Raw genomic sequence first — 21,440 nt, 5'->3', positions numbered from 1 at the left:
GAAACTTTGTCAAGGTATCTTAAAAATTCCTCCATTCATAAATGAAACCTAAGTGTATGAGAGCAGAATGAGCAAGGTCACAATGTTACGCTTATTAGATTGGGCTTTAATCTTTTTATCCAGTGAGGCACAAAAGCAGAGTGGGAGTTAAGTTCTAAAATTACACTTTTAAAGTGATAACTGTTAATATAAACCCATAAATCAACCACTTTTCCCCTCTCTCTAACTAAACTTCAGAATTAACACATGCGTCTCCAAAGATTGTTCAAACTTCTCCCTAGCTTTTTAAATGACAGAGATAGATCTTTGTAAATATGAATTGTGATCTGGTCAAAATCTTATCTTACATGGTAAAAGCCAATAAAGAGCATGGCACCTCTCTGGCCTTCACCTGAGCATTGGGTGATGGTTACAGGGGTAACCTTGGTCCTGTTGAGCAGATCAACACACCCCTGCATGGCTCAGCCTCGCCCACAGCGTGATCTGTGTGAAGACAGTGCAGCTCATTGGCCTCCACCAGCCGTGGATAAGCCATCACCAGCTTTACATTCAGCTCAAGGTCCACGCACATTCCCTTTAGCCAACTGAGGGTCACAGAACTCCCCACGCCAAGAGCCAGGTTGTTGTGCATAGAGCCAAGGTTATTCATGTAACCATCTTGTCACCATCTTGTTAACATGCAACTGCCTGTGTCAGCACAGCCAATCAAATCAGGACAGGAACAGGTGGCACATGCACACTGTGCTTCAACATTAACATTATTTTATTAGTTTTGATTTTTTTAAAGGGATGGAGAGGGAACAGGGAGAAGGAAGGATGTGGAGGGGAAGGAAAAAGAATGAAAAGGAAGGGGAAAATCTGGCAATATTTTTTTTTCATTTCTAACTTATTAGTAAATCAAGTAGTGGATTATACGTGTTATCCAAGAATTTGATTTATATCCGACATAACTCTGAACATTTACTGTTTTTCTGTATTGTGTTTGAGCATATGACACAGCTTTATTATTGTCAGAGGCTGAATATAGCTCCTGTTTGGTGAACAGAACTTCATGGAATTTATAGAGATGCACTTACAAATTATAAATTACAGTGTTGGCTAGAGTACAAACTGGTCCTCCAGTAGAAGTACTGTTCCTCTGCTGGTATGTGACTGCAGTAGAAGTAGAAGTAGTGCAGTAAAAATCTCCTGCAGTAAAAGTCCAAAGTGTCTCATGTCAAATGTCCTGGCAGTAAAAGTGACTGAGCTCCTTTTTCCAAACAGTAACTGTGTTAGCTGGGATCTTTTCCCTGCAGTTAGAAAAGGAGGAGAGAACACGCTGCACACTGCATGCTTTTAAAGGGGCATTACGCTCAACTGAAGTGAGGACCCTGTAGACTCAACTGACACATGCGGAAGACGCACATAATGTGCTGCTTGAGTCTACATGGTTCTCATTGTCCACACTTATTCCACATTTTTGTCAGCTGAGTCTGCATGGTCCTCGCTGCAATTTTTCTTTGTGCAGCTTTTATTTTGAAATTTGTAAATGACAAAAAGCAGAACCAACAAAGTCGAAGCAAGTTCCTCGTCTCATCTTTGCTGACTGAGCCTTTATTGTGAAAAGTCCCACAATCTGCTGTTGATCATTTGTTCTCTGTAATGGACATGATTGAATATTTAGTGAAGAAAAAGTATGAGTACACACAAAAGCTACTCAATTACAGCACTGTGTTGCGTTACTTCCAGCTCTGATGAAAGCTTAAGACCACATGACTTGATTTCCATGGCCTCAATGCAATAAAAGGAAACCTTTGAAGTTATGCTGCCTTAAATGTACACATTCTTAGATGCTTTGAATTTGCCCTCCTGTTGATGAAGCCTTCACTTCAGATATAACGCAGAAGACTCTCACAATATATCCTCATGAAGGACCTTACCAGAGTACAGAATGTATCAACTTCATCTTTCTGCAGATCTTTTCTGAAAGCAAGCAGAGGTATTGTAGAACTCTGATAATCATTTTCCTCCCTTTTATCCAGTCATTTGTTTCCATTCATTCCACTGAGATAGAAAACTGAACATTACTTCAAACTTTAATCACCTTAGCCACAGAGGAAGAACATTAAAAGGTGGCTGTTGCAACTTGAAACTCAAATTTGAAAAAGGATTTTGATTATATAAATCTTCAGTACCTGGACTGGATCTACACAGGCATTCCAGGCTCATGCCCAGGACCTTCTTCTTCTGCTCCTTCTTCTTCTTCTTCTTCTTCTTCTTCTTCTTCTTCTTCTTCTTCTTCTTTGTTTTTTTTTTTTAAACGAAGACAGTTCTTTCTGTCGGAAAGACTTGACAGTGATTGGATGGGAGCAGTTTTCAAACAAATCAGTGAACCCAGTGCGTGTTTTTTTATTGACAGTCTCTGCTGGTAGTTTTAAACTCAGACCTGATCACGGGGCATCTGAGGGATTTTCAGAAATCCTAGAGAAAATTGCATTGTCATTACATGCTTGTCATCTGGATGTCAGGAACAGTTTCTTTCGTCTTTTTGTTTTGTCACAATTTCCATCTGGTTAGTCACTGAGGATTGGAATGTGTTGTTTTCTCTTTGAAGCGCTATGTGTGAATTTAAGAGCGTAACACCCAGCGCCTCCAGACTGATACAAGCCAGGACGCTCAACATCTTGCTTTCAATTATTACAGAAGGAAATTTGACTTGTCACTACATCATATCACCCAAAACAAATCATTCTCATAGAATACAAAGTAAATGTTGACTCTGGCTGCTAATATAACATCTGAACTAGCCCATGTTTATCATCCTTTAACATCTAAGGAGCTAAATCTAAGAGGCTAAACAGAATGTGTAACTCCTCATCCCAAAATCAATGAAAATGCTATAAAAAATGCAATACCCACAGTATTTGTATAATTGTTATTTGGTGACAGTTGTTATCTGTCGATGTCAATGTTATTTTTTTGTGCATCATCCTTGTGAGCAGTGTGTCTTTGCAGTGTGACAAATTTTACCTCTGACAACAAAGCATGACAAACCTTGTGTCAAAGGTGTGGAAAAAACCTGAACAACCTGGAGAGGGCTGCAAACTAATGTTTATGAAGGCCAATGCAGGTATTTTGGAATTGAAGCTAACAAGAAGTGATATTATGTGTGGGTGCTGAGTGTCTTTACAGTTGAAAAAAAAAAAAAAAAATTCAAATCCCCGAATTAAAGAATTGCCAGTATTTCCATGGAAAAAAGATTAAATGGCCTTCTGCTCAGTGAAAGGGTGAAAATAAAAACAAAACACCAATTAAAGCACTTACCTAAAGCCTCATATTACTCTTAGGGAAATAAACTAGATTAATATCACCTTAAGCATTTACCTTGATAACCTTCGTTTAAGTGCAGAAAGCCTTTCATATACCCACTGTGGCAAATGTGGCCAATAACTTAATAAATGGTGCAAAATGGTTTAACATGAAAAGTTACATAAAGAGCGCCTCATCACTCAGTATGTCAGTTATCCCTGAAGTATTAAAGCCTTTTCCTTAAGAGGCTGTTCCCACCTGGCATTAACAACCATCCTGAGAAATCCAATACAAGTGGACAGCTGCCAGTCCATCTGTACACACCTGGCATTACCATGCATCTCCACATTCCCTGCTCTATATGCAAATACATTTGTAACATTTCAGAGTGAGCCAACAGATCTATCCATTATGCCTCATAAAAAGCCTCATTCATCTAAATAAAGCTTTAATCAAGAAAACAGCAGGCTAATTTAACTTAATAATGACCAATTAAATCCAATCAGTTACATCCAACTAACAACTGAATGAAATCACTTAGCAACTTTCTGAAGGAGCTAAACCACATCCACACTTTAAAACCAGACGTAGACTTTCACAGCTTTTCATGTCCTCAGAATAAGGATGGGAAGTTTCAGAAGTCTGGCGAGGAGGAAATAAAAGCATGACTTTCTCTGGAAGACTTAATGATGACATTTAATTATGGAAATACTTCTCACTTTCAGTGTGTAATTTGCAGCTGGAGGACAGAGGTGGTCATGTCTTTTTCAAGGTCTGGACCCATCAGTTGATTCTCAAAAAGCCGTGGACCTCCATTTGAAGTTTGAGTAAAGGGAAATTTGGTTTGTTTGAAGCATTAAATTCTTGTGAAAGGTCGATTTTCTGGTCTTTTTCTAGTAGTTTTCAGGAAAAAAAATATGTCTTAGCATGTATTTTACTTCAAAATATATGTTTTCAAAATAAAACCTGATACAAGGCCACCAATTTTTGTTTGCAGTCAGCACGTACACTACCAGTCAAAAGTTTGGACACACCTTCTCATTTAATGTTTTTTCTTTATTTTCATGACTATTTACATTGTAGATTCTCACTGAAGGCATCAAAACTATGAATGAACACATATGGAATTATGTAGTAAACAAAAAAGTGTGAAATAACTGAAAACATGTTTTATATTCTAGTTTCTTCAAAATAGCCACCCTTTGCTCTGATTACTGCTTTGCACACTCTTGGCATTCTCTCAATGAGCTTCAAGAGGTAGTCACCTGAAATGGTTTTCCAACAGTCTTGAAGGAGTTCCCAGAGGTGTTTAGCACTTGTTGGCCCCTTTGCCTTCACTCTGCGGTCCAGCTCACCCCAAACCATCTGGATTGGGTTCAGGTCCGGTGACTGTGGAGGCCAGGTCATCTGCCGCAGCACTCCATCACTCTCCTTCTTGGTCAAATAGCCCTTACACAGCCTGGAGGTGTGTTTGGGCTCATTGTCCTGTTGAAAAATAAATGATGGTCCAACTAAACGCAAACCGGATGGGATGGCATGTCGCTGCAGGATGCTGTGGTAGCCATGCTGGTTCAGTGTGCCTTCAATTTTGAATAAATCCCCAACAGTGTCACCAGCAAAACACCCCCACACCATCACAGCTCCTCCTCCATGCTTCACAGTGGGAACCAGGCATGTGGAATCCATCCGTTCACCTTTTCTGCGTCTCACAAGGACACAACGGTTGGAACCAAAGATCTCAAATTTGGACTCATCAGACCACAGCACAGATTTCCACTGGTCTAATGTCCATTCTTTGTGTTTCTTGGCCCAAATAAATCTCTTCTGCTTGTTGCCTCTCCTTAGCAGTGGTTTCCTAGCAGCTATTTGACCATGAAGGCCTGATTGGCGCAGTCTCCTCTTAACAGTTGTTCTAGAGATGGGTCTGCTGCTAGAACTCTGTGTGGCATTTATCTGGCCTCTGATCTGAGCTGCTGTTAACTTGCGATTTCTGAGGCCGGTGACTCGGATGAACTTGTCCTCAGCAGCAGAGGTGACTCTTGGTCTTCCTTTCCTGGGTCGGTCCTCATGTGTGCCAGTTTCGTTGTAGCGCTTGATGGTTTTTGCGACTCAACTTGGGGACACATTTAAAGTTTTTGCAATTTTCTGGACTGACTGACCTTCATTTCTTAAAGTAATGATGGCCACTCGTTTTTCTTTACTTAGGTGATTGGTTCTTGCCATAATATGAATTTTAACAGTTGTCCAATAGGGCTGTCGGCTGTGTAGTAACCTGACTTCTGCACAACACAACTGATGGTCCCAACCCCATTAAGAAGGCAAGAAATTCCACAAATGAACCCTGACAAGGCACACCTGTGAAGTGAAAACCATTTCAGGTGACTACATCATGAAGCTCACTGAGAGAAGGTCAAGGGTTTGCAGCGCTGTCAACAAAGCAAAGGGTGGCTACTTTGAGGAATCTAAAATATGAAACATATTTAGAGTTATTTCACAATTTTTTCTTTGCTACATAATTCCATATATCTTGCTTCATATATTTGATGTCTTCAGTATGTATCTACAATGTAGAAAGTAGTAAAAAATACAGAAAAAACAAGAATGAGAAGGTGTGTCCAAACTTTTGACTGGTAGTGTACATCAGAACCCTGGAATTCCAGGTTTTCCCAGTTTTTTTCCAGGTTCTAGTCTCACCCTCATGTTGCTGCTGTACACTAAATGTCATGTTTTGTCCAGCTGGGGCTACATACACACTGACACGCCTCTCCTAGGTGTGGACGGAGCTCCAATAACAAGTCCAGGAGCTGGAGGAGACCAAGGACTGCAGCTCCATCCCAGAGCTGCACAAGGCCTCATGCAAGGCTGTGAGGCTGGAATCAAAGAATATAACAGTATGAGGCCGTTACAGTTATATATTACATCTTCACAAGTTGACCTGCCTATACTGTCATGTTTGACTTTTGAAATACTTTTGCATATTCTCACCAAACAGGTCAATATTAGTTTGGTCTAGTTGGATTTGCGTGTCAGTAATGCACGTGTGAATAAAAACATGAATCTGGATTTCTCCTCAGCTAAATATCAGTTATGAGGATATTTCTGATTCTGATGGAAATATTTGTAATTTGAGATGATGCAGAGAAAGTTTGTACATACAAAATGCAAGAAAAAGGGAATGCAAACTGTCTCCACTGTCCTGACGTTCCCTGTGGTGATCTGTCTCACTGCTAACAGGAAAACAGCAGGGTGGACATCCCTGCCCATGTTAGTTATCCAAGATTGCGACATGGGCTGGAGTGTCATTAGTGTCACCTTTCTCACAGAGTTTTGAAGTTTTTTTCAGGGTCCAAGAGTCATCTAACCTCGCTTTCATCTCAGGCTAGCAGGCAAATAGACAAATGTAGCTCACGGCAAAACAGTTTTGTCAGTCTTTGTTAGTCTCATGCCAAGTAAACCTTGAAACATTGCAACCTTGTAATCCTATCTCAGCTGACTTGTAATAAAATACACAATCCAGTTGTGTGCAATGCAGCCTGTATCATGTCCAACATTTTATTTCATGACACACACAACATTACACATTCAGACTTACACAATACGGCCTGGAAACGTGAGCAGTAATCCAGCAAAAATAAGACATTCTGCCATTCTTTTTTGTTTTGTTATGTTAGTGTTCATCTCCAACATAACAGTACATAAAAATATGCTTTCTTGTATTCCTGTAAAATCCTGTAATACTCTTCCTGGTCCATCAACATGTTATTTGGCTTCTGGTATCTTTTTTCATTGGTTCCTAATCCTCCAGCTTGTAAACAAATGCAGATGTTCCAGTGGTGGAAGAGGGAACTGCACTCGGGAACTGTCGGGGCACTGTTTCGCAAAAAGAGAAAATCTGTAAACAAGACCCATGTAGTGGGATTATGAGTTACATACACAGCTCCTCAAACGCAGCTACAGATAATAAAACTTCCACTAGTGCTTTAAAAAAAATAATAAATAAATAAAACTCAGGCCAAGGACAAAGATTAGTTTTTGCTAAGTGGCTCCTCTGAGACTGATGGCGCAACAGATAGACATGACACACTGATTACATGTCTGTCTGTGTGTGTACACTGTGACAGAGCTGACTGTGGTGAATCCTGTCCCAGAGTAAAAGCCAAGGCCAAACCCTGAGTGGATGCTGTGCTGTTGATCAGTGGGTCCAGGGATCCAGGCGTGGATGTAGACAGAGAGCTGGCTGCAGTGTCGGAGGCGGGGCGTCGTTCATGAAGCCAAAACCATTTGGCAGCATCCCGGTGGCTCACCTGATCTGCTGCACGTCGTCCCCAAAACTAATCTTTAATACCCAGATCTTCCACATCTGCGGGGCCCAGGGTTTTCCTCTGACGTTACGCTCAGAGTGGGAAGCTCACATGCTCTTATCATGTCGCACTGCTTGGACACCTTGGACTCGTTTCTCTGTAAGACCACTAGCTAAAGTCTGGAAGGAAAACACTGGATATGATCAAGCTTGCAATGTGACGTTGACTGTGCTGCTGTCAGAACAAGTGGTAATGTTAGGTCAGAAGTGGTAAAATGCTAACATTAGCTGTTGTCTGAAGGTAACTAATGGGTGGTCAAATATATTTTTTTCACCGGCCAGCTAACTTCCTAGGGGTCCAGGGACCACCAGAGCGGCCCCCAGGGGCACTCAGCAAAATGAGATTAATTTTGCTGTGAATTAATTAACTAGAAATTGTAACAATGCAGAAAATGCAGGACAGATTATTCTCCTTAAACTCCTTCTGGTTTAATCTCATCACAATTTTTCTGTGTCAGTGTATGACATCTAAACAACAACAAAACTTGAATTTATAATGTTTAAAGTTACATGTTTAAAGGCCTGCTTAGTGATGCTGAATTGTCACACATCTTGAGCTTAAACGCTTGTGAGAGGTGTCCACATATTCTTACAGCTACAGAACCTGAGCTGACCTTAACATTACCAAGAAAACATTACTAGAAACTGACTAGAACATTTACAAACAAATGAATAAATAAATAAAAGAAAACAGAAAATGAGTAATATATTGCCAGAGAAGTAGGGTGGAAAAAACAGTAAACTGTATACCTATCAGAGAAATTTCCCCCCCACAAGCATTTAATACTTCACACACACCAAAACATCTCTTGCTGTAAGGGTTCCTATAGCCCAACACTACATCACATGGGATACCTTTTAAATATTTCAGGCATGAACAGTGGAATTCAGAGCTGCTCTAACTATTTGATCTCACAGATATATATTAAATTAATACAAAACAATCTCAGCAAATGATAAGATAGCCATGGTAGTTAATTGGCAATGTTTTTTAAAATGTCAACAGGGAAGGAAATGTTTTGTCCAAAGTCATTATTTACAGATTGGTCAACATGAAATATGGGCTTACCTTGTATAGCTCTATGGACCTTTGTTTTTTTCCAAAGGCCTTTTCCCCTTTTTCCCTTCCCCTTAATATCAAATTTTGCCATCAGGTCGTTAGTGAAGAGCCTAAAGAAAAATAAATTACGTTTATAAATTAATGTGAATGATATATGTAGGAATAACATTACACATGTCATAAACTCTTTCTACTAGTTGATCAGTGTCCCCTAGGGTGGTCCTCCTTTTATCCAATGTCAAAAATAGGTAGTCTATAAGCTCACAATGCATTTTGTTGTGTGTATTTTCACTTAATTTTCACCTATTATGACATGCTCAGAAAGAAGAAACAAGGCAAATGAGAACATGCAGTCTGGTCCACACACAGAAAAAAAATGTCGTAGATACCTGTCCAAGACTTTGTGGACACAGTCCTTGGTGTTTCGCCCACTGATTTTTGAAATTTGCAGCACCTGTTGGAATAAGTCCATAATAAAGTTGACTGGCACTCCCCAGAGGAATCTAACAGTGTGCGGGTGCACTGTATTGTGTTATGCTAGGCTATCCATTACTTCCACTCATGTAAAACCTACCAGGGTATCAAAGGCCTGTGCATCAGAGAGGTGTTACTCCTCCAACTCAAAATCCTCCATGGTCTCCATCCTCTCAATGTGGACAGCTGAAGAGGCAGGCTGTGCTTCTTTCATGCGATTGCAGATGTCGACCAGTAGGCTCAACACCTTCTTCTGGTGCACTGAAATAAATAAAACACATTTGTTGATTGTGATGGTTACCTCCAATTAGAATAGCAAGGTTCATAATGTTTTTGTAATCAGCTTCAGTGTTTGTTACTAATACAGTAGATAGTGTTGGAGAAAGAAACAAAAAAGTTCAAACAAATGTCATCATCTGACATGATAGAAACCAAACCACGGCTATAACTGAACAGCAGTTTGTGTGGACAGAGAGAACAGTGGAGGAAGAGAGAAGGTGGAGTCTCACAGACTCACCTCCAAAGTGCTCCTCTAACCTTGTTGAAAGGAAAAAGTGATGCAGTGGATTGAAGAAAAACAATTGCAAAGCTTTTTGTTTCACAGTTAAAAAGGCAATCAAGCAGAGGATTTGATTTTCCATTTTATTGGCCCACGAGAGAAAAGCAAACAGCCTTTTGTGTCACTGGTGTTAAACAGTTTGTGTATACAAATACATTGTGTGTGTGTGTGTGTGAGTGTGTGTGTGTGTGTGTGTGTGTGTGTACAGTATGTCCTTGCAACATAGTGCAGTACAAGCAAATACTTCCTGTTCCTAAGACCAGCATGACACCCACTAGTCATCAAAAAATAATTGCAGGTGTGTTTTCAAAGGGAAAATCTATTCACCTTCTCCTGTTTGACTTTGACTAAATTACGTTTTAGTAATTAGTAAATGCAACACATAATCCTCTAAATTAAGTTTTAGAAGATTATATGTTGCATTTTACGTTTAGGATGAATCACAGTGTGTGTGTCAGGTGTTGGTCGGGGTGGTGGATGGGTCAGATGGCCAGCCTTCACTCAGGCCACTCGTTTCAATACCACAGGGAAAGTATCAAGTATTTGTTGTCTGTTTGTTTGCTGTATCTTATTAGATTGTTGCTGTAAAGACCCATAATCCCCCCAGGAATAATTAAAGTTTCATCTCATCACCACTCAACCTCTTCATCATCTGTGACTCATCTGTCTTGTGTCTCCTCTGCCCACCTGTGTGCATTCAGGTGGCAGTTTGGGCGAGGTGGTGGCCAGCCCCACACTGAGTGCTAATGGGACCAGCACTCCCATCTGTCCCATCAGTCCCCACTCCTGCCCGGACACCATCTGTGGACGCCAACATGCCTCACCGTTACAGACACAGACAGGTTGGAGGGGAGCATGGAGAGCTGGATGAGAGGTGGGATGATGAGAAAAAGGAAAAAGAGATGGAAATAGTGGAAGAGAATGGGGGAATATGGAATGAATATTAAGATAAAACTTGGAGAGTCTAAAAAAAACCCTGCAAATATTAATGTTATATGCCACTGTCAAATGTTATCCATCCTGCACATGCTATCAATGAAGAGTAAAGAGAGAAAAGTGGGGGGTAAAAGTTCTGAAAATCTGAGGGTCAGGGTCCGACTCCAAACTCCACTGGCGTAATGGTGTTTGGTACCATAGGACAACTACAGTCTTACCTTATTCTAGAGGGATTTTACTTATTATGATCAGTTACTGCTGGCACTTAGTTAATTTATATTTCTGCTGTTTAACAGCACCAGGCGGGTCATGAAGCAGGTTTGAGTTGAGATACTGTGTATGGAGAACAAGAAAGTCAAGAGGGCATTTGCTTTACCGTCAGCCTGCTGAAGTAAAAAAAACAGCACTTGTTAGACTCCAGCCATCTATTATTCATGAGCCCACATTACATTTTGAGATGGTACAAAATACAAGGCATAACAGTATGCACAATATCATATTATTTAAGCTGTATGAAGTAATCCATGACCGCAACTGACCTCCATCGACAACAAGTAGCAACTGTGCAAAGAAAAAATAGAGCTTGTCTGAAGTTTATATCTATACCACATTTTTAATTATTACATTATTTCTTCAAAAAATACCTATAACCTTGTTATTCCATGGTGACTCTGAGAGAGAGACTTGGTCCTGTCTTAAACCGTGTTTATATCTAACCACACAATTACTGTTCACTTCACACACACACAGATGAATGTGGTGGAGCTTCTAATTCCACAGAAATAACATAATAGACAGCATTGCATTTATTTGATTTATATATATATATATATATATATATATATATATATATATATATATATATATATATATATATATATATATATATATATATATTTTATGTTTAAATGGGCAAAGAAAATATTGAGAAAACCTTGTGGTTGTTGGGGTGGTGGGTTGGAAATTGATGTGGGTGTGCATGTGTGTGTGTCTGTGTGTGTACAGATGTTAGTGTGTCAAATTTATTCTCTAGAGGAAACATAAGAATCCTTTTTGCTGCTGGGCTTAGTGTTCCTCTTCAGCTTCTATTCTCATCTGTGTCGTCTTAGTGGAGAGGAGATTGTGTGATAATCCTCCAGATCTTGGGCTTTTTAGCCGCACGCTGGCTTTTCTCCCTTTCCAGTTCTGCTATCCTGTCCAGCATGCTGGCCTCTCTCTTGGCCCACTCTTGTTCCTTCTCCTCCAGGACTTGCTTGAGGTCTGCTCTGGTCTTGGGAAGGGAGATCCTCTCCTCATGGTGCTGGATCTGCAGCTGGAGACAGCTGGTGCTGTGTTCAGCCTTAGTCATCTCCAGCTCAGCCTGCTGATCTGCAAGGAGCTGTTCCTGCATCTTCTGGATTTCACTCCTCTCAGTTAGGAGAGCATCCTGCAGCTCTGTGACTTTGATGACAGCTTTGCTCTCGCTGGAGTCCTTCCCCATGAGCTCCACCTGAAGGCTCAGGATCCTTTCCTCACTACTGGCTGCATCTTTGGAGTTGGAGTAAGTAAGTAAGTACAATTTTGAGATGTAACCAGTTGCATCTCATAAGTGTGTGAATTTGAATTGTCAGGTTGAGGAATGCACTTTGAAACCTCACACTGAATCCTCAGACTTGAAAAATGTTGCACATTAGGGATGGGGAAAATGATTGTGCCCTTTCAGCACTAATCAGAAACTCTTAAATTTCAAGAAACATACGGTACTGTCACCTGCTTTCGCCAGTCTTTGTCGGGTGAATGACCTGAACCATTCCAAGAGTTTTAGTCTAATAGAAAAAACACTCAACACTCTGTTACTAGAGTTCTCATATTCTGCCCGTACCCGACCCAACCCGACCCGACACTTTTGGGTCAGGTCGGGCCTAAAATTTACATGAATTGCTCGAGTCGGCTCGGGCTTCGGGTTCTGTGGGGGATTTTTTTTTTTTAATAAAAAAATATAATTATGTGTTCTGTTATTGATTATGACGTTTCATTTTTATGTGACTGGTGGAGAGAGTGAGAGACTGGATTGGATTTGGAGGCTAAACTTTCAGTGACAGACAGACAACCAGCTGTGCGAGCGCAGCGCAAACAAGTGAGAGAGAGTTGCAGCAGTATCCCGCTGTGCTGGCAGACTCGGCAGCAGACGGTTTTTGCTATGGGCAGTGCAACTGCCCAGGGCGCAATCTACTTGGGGGCGCACGAGAAAAAAAAAAATCGCCAGTTTTCTAGACTACCGTATTGACCCGCACATGTTGCGGCACCATCAGTCGGCATCAGGCGAGCCGGCCGCGACACCGTCCGATACCGCGCCCACCCGGTCAGGTCTGCTGGATCTGACAGGTGAGCTGCCTGAAGCCGTGTTCACACCAGACGCGATGAAATCGCGCGTAACGCCCGAAACGCGCCGCGTGACCATGGAATCATTTATTTCCTCAATCGCGTCTATCGCGCGATGGACGCGTTGATGCGAACCCGCCCTCCTCTCTCCCTCTTTCCTCTCCCTGATGTAGGTGTCCCGCAGACTTTTCCATCTGTGGCGACACACATCCACTGACAAGACGCACACACGTAGCGAGACAGATATGCCGGGTTAACGTTACCGCTAGCATGGTTAATAGTAAATTACATCCAATAGCTGCATTAGCAACGGACACATATTGCAAAATTTACCGGGACACGGCAGCCCGGCAGCCGGCACACGGCAGCCCGGTAGCCCGCACACGGCAGCCCGGCAGCCGGCACACGGCAGCCCGGTAGCCCGCACAGGGCAGCCCGGCAGCCCGCACACGGCAGCCCGGCAGCCGGCACAGGGCAGCCCGGCAGCCGGCACAGGGCAGCCCGGCAGTCCGGCAGCCGGCACACGGCAGCCCGGTAGCCCGCACACGGCAGCCTGGCAGCCGGCACAGGGCAGTCCGGCAGCCGGCACAGGGCAGCCCGGTAGCCTGCACACGGCAGCCTGGCAGCCCGGTAACCCGCACACAGCAACAATAATATTGTCCTCCATTTTTCGATTTCCTTTGGCAGTTCTTGACATAGGTGACGTAGGGAGAATATCAACACTGATTGGCTATCGCGTCAAAGCATCACGCGATGTCGTGTCAAAAGTTGAAATTTTTCAACTTGCGCGATGAGGCGTTTGACGCGATAAAGCGTCCAACGCGACGCGATGAAGCGTCAACGCGACGCGATGAAGCGTCAATGCGTCGCGTGTATCGCGCAAAATGCGCCGCCCGACCCGAAATCGCGCGTCATCACGTCTTTGCATTGACTTTTAATGTAAACTTGACGCGCGAATTTGCGTTATCGCGTCCGGTGTGAACACACCTTGATACCGGCCGGTGCCGCGGCCGGCTCGCCTGATGCCGACTGATGGTGCCGCCTGATGCCAACTGATGGTGGCATCATGGCGGGGGGGTTGGAGTAGTAACATGAAAGGGCGCAAGCCAGTAATTTCACCACTGCTCGGCAGAGTCATAAATCAAAGACACTTTACAACAGAGAAGTAGAGAACGGAGAAATTAATAGCCTACTTTTATGTTTTATGAACAACTGAACATTTGAAGCTGCCTTTCGCCAACTATTATGTCCGTTCTCTCACTGCTACTAGATTTTTTTTTTTTTTTTCGGGCTTTATCGGGCTGTCGGGCCTAAAGTTCGGCTAATTAGTCGGGTCGGGTAGGGCCTCGGGCTGGCCCAGTCGGGCCGGGTCTTAATTTTCAGGCCTGATGAGAACTCTATCTGTTACACTCAGTGCTTCATTTGTTCTTACACGACTACCTCAGTGCAATACCACGTATGGTGGCTACATAAACATCTTCATCATTTATTGTGGTCCACACAACATTCAAAGATTTCAAATGGGAAATGTTAATGTGTACTTGAGAAGAAAAACAGGCCTATGCCAGACAAGGCAGACCTGTGTGTAATTCTTATTTGTACTTCATTATTACTTTCCAGGGTTACTTGTGCCACCAGCATCTACAAGGTGACTTCCACATCATCTGACCTCTGTTTGTGTATTTCAGTAAGTGACATTGTTCTACACACATTCTGAACTCTGCCATGCAAAACATGACATCGTCATAACATCAAGAAAGTGTTGTGCTCAATTGTGATTAGTCAGTTAACCAGGGTCTCTGTAGGTCCAAAGTCCAAAGAAATGTCTTACATTCAGTTTTACAAATACTAGACATTAATAGTATTGATTTGAACTGCTGATTTCTTAATGTCAGCATAACATTTTTTTCTAGTTTCATTTATCTGTCTTTTTTTAATATTTCAGTTCTTCTATATCAGAATCAGCATTTCTGATGTTGTTGATCTCTAAATCTTCTGAACCTGATACTGTCTTTGCATTGACCTACTGCACTTGGCCTGTTGGGATAACAGCTATACCAGATGAATCCAACTGTTTATAGTACATATGAAAATAATATGTGTTATCATGACCAGCTGAGACCAATGCAAGAAAATCCTTATGCTTACTTGTCACAAGTTCTGTGGAGAAAAGAAATGGCTGGATTTACTGCATCAGCTGCTACAATATTTAAATACAAACCAAAAGCTAACTTCTGCACTGGATCAGATACATGGCACTTGAAGTTAGTCTCAATAATCCTTGAGTCTTAATTTACAAAAAAATGTCCTATAAAGGTCTTAAAAAGCATTAAATTGAACTCTGTCATACCTGTAGACACCCTGAGGAGAGTTTCAGGAAGTATGCTTAAATACAGTGTCACAATTATTTGTTAGACTTTGCAAAGAACTGTCAAGGTATGAAACTTTCAACATAAAGCTCCAACTTCAGACCTATCGCTCTCACATCAAGTCTGGTTTCCCAACACATCACAGCCTGCCTCCCCCCATCCTTCGATCCTCATCAGTTTGCCTACAGGGCTAACCGATCTACCGAGGATGCCATTGCCATTACCCTTCACACCACGCTGAGCCACCTGGAACACCCTGGAAACTATGTAAGACTGCTCTTCATAGATTATAGTTCAGCTTTCAACACCATCATCCCAGACATCCTGATCAATAAACTCTTGGGGCTCTAGTTTCGCAGACCTGGCGAGGCGGGGGCATAGCGCAGATGCGCTTCGCCAACTGGGTGTGGCCAAGTTTGGCACGCCGTTCTCGGTGGCGCAAGTACTCCGCCGTCCCTCCTACCGGCGGAGGGGAGGAGAGAAGGCGTGGAGTGGGTTTGACACAGCCGATTCACATGTAACCAATCAAATGAGCCCCTGTCCTCGCCTTTAAAATGCGCTGCGTGAAGGCGTAATGAAAGTTTACACAGCTGACATGGAGGTCTATTGCCGCAGGCGGAGCGGAGCTCAGGAGACAGGCGCGGAGCGGAGACCGGCGAGCAGTGCGGACACGTCACCAAAACCTCACAGGCAGGCTTCCGGGATGTCAGGCACATGAACGATGCAATAAATACCGAAAAAAAACACTATTCAATGCTACGATCACAATCAGCACATACATATATCTCCATATCAACTGTCCCGTCACAGCTGATGTCAGATCAAAGGAGATTGGCACCGTTTGTGCTGATTGTGAGGTTTTGGTGACGTGCGCCAGTAGACGTGGTTTCAGATGGCGAGCTTTTGGCGCACCTCGGCGAAGCCTTTTGGCACGAAACTGTCACTGCACCAAGCCGAATCTGTCTGCACCTCCCCCCGCTGCGCCGCCACTCGCATCTCGGCGCACATCAGTCTGCGAAACTTGGAAACGGTCCGCCTCTGCCGTTTCGCCGGTCGAAACTAGCTCTGCGCCGGGAAACTAGAGCCCTTGGACTTACACCTCCCCCCCTCCACCTGTGCCTGGATAAAGGACTTTCTCTCCGACAGACCACAATCCATGAGACTTGGTCCCCACCTCTCCTCCTCCCTCACACTCAGCATGGACTCTCCTCAAGGCTGCATGCTGAGTCCTCTCCTATATGCCCTCTGCATACATGACTAGTCCCCCTCCCACCCCTCCAACCTCATCGGAAAATCTGCAGATGACACCACTGTAGTCGGCAGGGGCGGACTGGCAATCTGGACGTTCTGGAGAATACCAGAACGGCCGGTGCTGTCAGTTGACTGGCGGCTGGCCGGCTGGCCTTTTTTTTTCCCCTCCCCTTTTTGCTTGTAAACTACTGTTGTTCCATGTCCACACCGATAGGTGGCAACAAGGCATCGGTAGGCCCTTAGATGCGCACAGCCTACAGAGATGAGGTCCATTAAGTATCAGTATGGTGTTCAGCAAACAGGCTGCTACTAAACATTGCCACACCCAAAGAGGTAATCATAGACTTCAGGAGGAACAGTGTGGCCCATGCCCCTTTCCACATACACTATATTACCAAAAGTATTTGCTCACCTGCCTTTACTCATACTATGAACTGAAGTGCCATCCCATTCCTAACCCATAGAGTTCAATATGATGTCGGTCCACCTTTTGCAGCTATTACAGCTTCAACTCTTCTGGGAAGACTGTCCACAAGGTTGAGGAGAGTGTTTATAGGAATTTTTGACCATTCTTCCAAAAGCGCATTGGTGAGGTCACACACTGATGTTGGTCGAGAAGGCCTGGCTCTCAGTCTCCGCTCTAATTCATCCCAAAGGTGTTCTATCGGCTTCAGGTCAGGACTCTGTGCAGGCCAGTCAAGTTCATCCACACCAGACTCTGTCATCCATGTCTTTATGGACCTTGCTTTGTGCACTGGTGCACAGTCATGTTGGAAGAGGAAGGGGCCCGCTCCAAACTGTTCCCACAAGGTTGGGAGCATGGAATTGTCCAAAATGTTTTGGTATCCTGAAGCATTCAAAGTTCCTTTCACTGGAACTAAGGGGCCAAGCCCAGCTCCTGAAAAACAACCCCACACCATAATTCCTCCTCCACCAAATTTCACAGTCGGCACAATGCAGTGAAATGTACCGTTCTCCTGGCAACCTCCAAACCCAGACTCATCCATCAGATTGCCAGATGGAAAAGCGTGATTCATCACTCCAGAGAACGCGTCTCCACTGCTCTAGAGGCCAGTGGCGGCGTGCTTTACACCATTGCATCAGACGCTTTGCATTGCACTTGGTGATGTGTGGCTTGGCTGCAGCTGCTCGGCCATGGAAACCCATTCCATGAAGCTCTCTGCGTACTGTACTTGGGCTAATCTGAAGGTCACATGAAGTTTGTAGCTCTGTAGCAATTGACTGTGCAGAAAGTCGGCGACCTCTTTGCACTATGCGCTTCAGCATCCGCTGACCCCTCTCCGTCACTTTACGTGGCCTACCACTTCGTGGCTGAGTTGCTGTTGTTCCCAAACGCTTCCATTTTGTTATAATAGAGCTGACAGTTGACTGTGGAATATTTAGGAGCGAGGAAATTTCACGACTGGATTTGTTGCACAGGTGGCATCCTATGACAGTTCCACGCTGGAATTCACTGAGCTCCTGAGAGCGGCCCATTCTTTCACAAATGTCTTGTTTCACAGTCTGCATGCCTGAGTGCTTGATTTTATACACCTGTGGCCAGGCCAAGTGATTAGGACATCTGATTCTGATCATTTGAATGGGTGAGCGAATACTTTTGGTAATATAGTGTAAAAGAGGACTGTGTGGAGAGGGTTCGATCCTTCAAGTTCCTGGGAGTACACATCTCAGAGGATCTTTCTGCTCTGTAAATGTCACCCTATTGTCCGACATTCTTGGGGATGAGAAGAGCGGGGGCTCTTTTCATGTTATGGATCCAGGTTCCCCTAGGCCAGGGACATAACATGAATTGGGGGCTCATCCGATTCTTTTCGTGTGTCTGTGGCGCGTCAGGTAAGTTGTGGTGAGTATTGTTTTTCTCTACTTGTCTGGCTGGCAGTTTTTTCTTTGGTGGAGGGAGGCAGTGTCAGTGGTGTGAGTATGGCAGAGTTCAAATTAGAAGATTTTGCTACTGAACCAACCGAGGCCAAATTGGATGAGTGTAGGAAAGCTGACCTTGTTATGGTTGCTGAGTTTTTTGATGTGCATGTGCCAGAGAAAATAAAGAAACAGGAGCTGAAGGAGCTCCTGCTGGAAAAGCTGAGTGAACGGGGTTTGTTTGGTGACTTGGCCCCTTCAGTGGAAGCGGAGCAGGGTGACATTGCTGGTGTTCCTGCCCCACTCCAGGCCCTCCCAGTAACAGGTGGTATGACTGCAGAGGAGCTCAAACTGACTCTGCGCATTAAGGAGGTGGAGGTGAGACAAAAGGAGTTGGAGGTGGAAGCCATGCACCTAAGAGTTAAGGCTCTGGAGTTAGAGTAGGGAACCGCTGTAACTGCCAGACCTTCATTCCCTTCTTCACCCTCACCTAGTCCCCACACTCGTGACAGCTTTGAGGTGAGTAAGCACATTGCACTAGTGCCACCATTTAGAGAATCAGAGGTGGATTCTTATTTCAATGCTTTTGAGCGTATAGCAGCCACACTAAAGTGGCCTAAAGAGGTGTGGCCTCTTTTGTTGCAGTGCAAATTGGTGGGTAAAGCTCAGGAAGTTTGTAATTCTCTGTCAATAGAGGACAGTCTTAATTATGACATTGTGAAAGCCACTGTCCTACGGGCCTATGAATTAGTGCCTGAAGCCTACAGGCAAAAATTTAGGAAGAGTGAAAAAAATGCCACCCAGACATTTGTGGACTTTGCGAGGGAAAAGGGAGCGCTTTTTGATAAGTGGTGCCAGACCAGTAAAGTGAACACTATGGAAGAAATGCGCAAACTCATGCTTTTGGAGGAATTCAAAAACTGTCTTCCGGAAAAAGTTGTTGTCTATTTGAATGAACAAAAGGTTGCGTCACTTACCGATGCTGCTGTGTTGGCAGATGAGTTCGCTCTCACGCACAAGAGTGTGTTTTCTCCGCCCGGCCGGCGTGATTCAGGTCCTGTTGACAGGAGAGTTAAATCTCCCAAAAGTGCGCGTCGTAATCAGACTGCCGTGCCGGAGGCTCGCGAATGTTTTTATTGTCGTGAGCCGGGTCACCTCATTGCTGCCTGCCCGGCTCTTAAGAAAAAGGAGCAATAACATAGGGCATAACATAGGGCAGGAACAAAATGACACAAAATTAAGAATGAAACATATCGTACCTGACATAAGGCAGCTCCTCCAAAACACTGCGCCCCTAAAAATTAAATGATACATAAACATGTTGAAACACGTAGCAAGCACCTCACAGCTAGCTATTAAACATATAAATACAATCAGCCGATGCTAACTCACATAAACTTCCCAACTACAAGGCCGCTTACCTCTCCCATGGAGGTCAACAACAAAAGGGGAGGTAAGGGCGCGAAAACACAATATATAGGGGCGGTGCCACACAATATAAGAACGTCGTGGTACAGACTCAAATTTAGGTTCCTGTTCCTATGCACTGACTCAGAGGCCCAATCTGTCACGTATTAAAGAAAATAAATAAAAATAAAATAAATTTAAAAGGCATACAGATTTTGTGTAATTATAATAACAATAATAATAACAATAACTACTGTACATAATATTTTATACATGCACATATTTATGCTGCACAGCTGACCATGTTACATATACATTAACTGTCACATGCAATCACTAAGAAGTCCATGTGCAATTTTCACTGAGCCCCTACCTCATTACATCATTATTTATTATTTACTTATCACTTCTGATCATCCGTTTAGTTTTTGCTTTGCTGCCTGACTTATATGTTAGGTTTTACCTAGTTTTTAGTTTTAGTTTTTTTTTGTCTTAACTTATCGTGTCCTTAGCACTGGCCAGGGAAGCCAGTACACTGGCATCATATCATATTGAATACACTGTATTCAATATGATGACAATAAAGAGATTCATTCATTCATTCAAAATAAAAAAATAAAAAAAGTGGGCCAATAAAAAAGGACGTGTCTGCACACGAGTGGCTGTTGTGTCGCTGTCCTCCCCTCAGTGCTGAACTGGACAAAGACGTTTAACTCAGCAGACTTCATTTCTCTCTCTGCACAAAACTGTAAACGGAAATATATCTTTGGAGGTTTTGTCTCTCTCTCTCCATTTATTTAACCAACCAAGTTACACTGTTACAACACACTCAGATCGAACAGAAAGTGCAACATTATTTAAGCAATAAGCCCCGAGAAGCTGTGGGTTACAGTGATTTTACAACGGCTGAAGGGCGTTCTTATCTAAGCCACGACACGCAGTGGAGTTGTAAAATCACTGTAACTCACGGCTTCAAAGGGCTTATTGCTTTTTAAAAAACGGAAACCCTACATATAGCCCATAAAATAAACACACAAGAAAAACTGAGAACTATTCATTCTTCCACCGAGCAAGATAGAGTGGACAGAACGGTTGTCAAGCAACACAGACGCTAAGATTGCTTTTTCATCTAGCGCCATCATCATGTCACATCAGGCTATTTGGGCTCGTTAATGCTGAATTGGATATTTCCATTAATAGTTCAGTTGTTAAGATAGTGTTCAATTATGTTTGGACTTCTCTTTGCAGGGATGGTGGCGTGCGTTTCCCGACAGGTGTGTTTTAGCGCAGCTGTATGTCTAACGTCAGATGTAACAATAATAATAAAAGTATAGCCTACTGTTGACTTACCATACATCGGCGCAGTCACACTGTGTCCGCTTTGGGTGGAGATAAAAGGCAGGTGGATCAGGAGGCAGCAGGGAGAGGGAGGCTATTTCTCCAGGGAGGCCACCGGACACAGCGGGTTACCCGGCTGCTCATATATGAATCCCCGCA

The sequence above is a fragment of the Myripristis murdjan genome, chromosome 20 (assembly GCF_902150065.1).
Source record: "Myripristis murdjan chromosome 20, fMyrMur1.1, whole genome shotgun sequence".
In the NCBI taxonomy this organism is placed as follows: domain Eukaryota; kingdom Metazoa; phylum Chordata; class Actinopteri; order Holocentriformes; family Holocentridae; genus Myripristis; species Myripristis murdjan.
The sequence above is the reverse complement of the archived record's forward strand: the minus strand, read 5'-3'. Positions refer to the sequence as shown.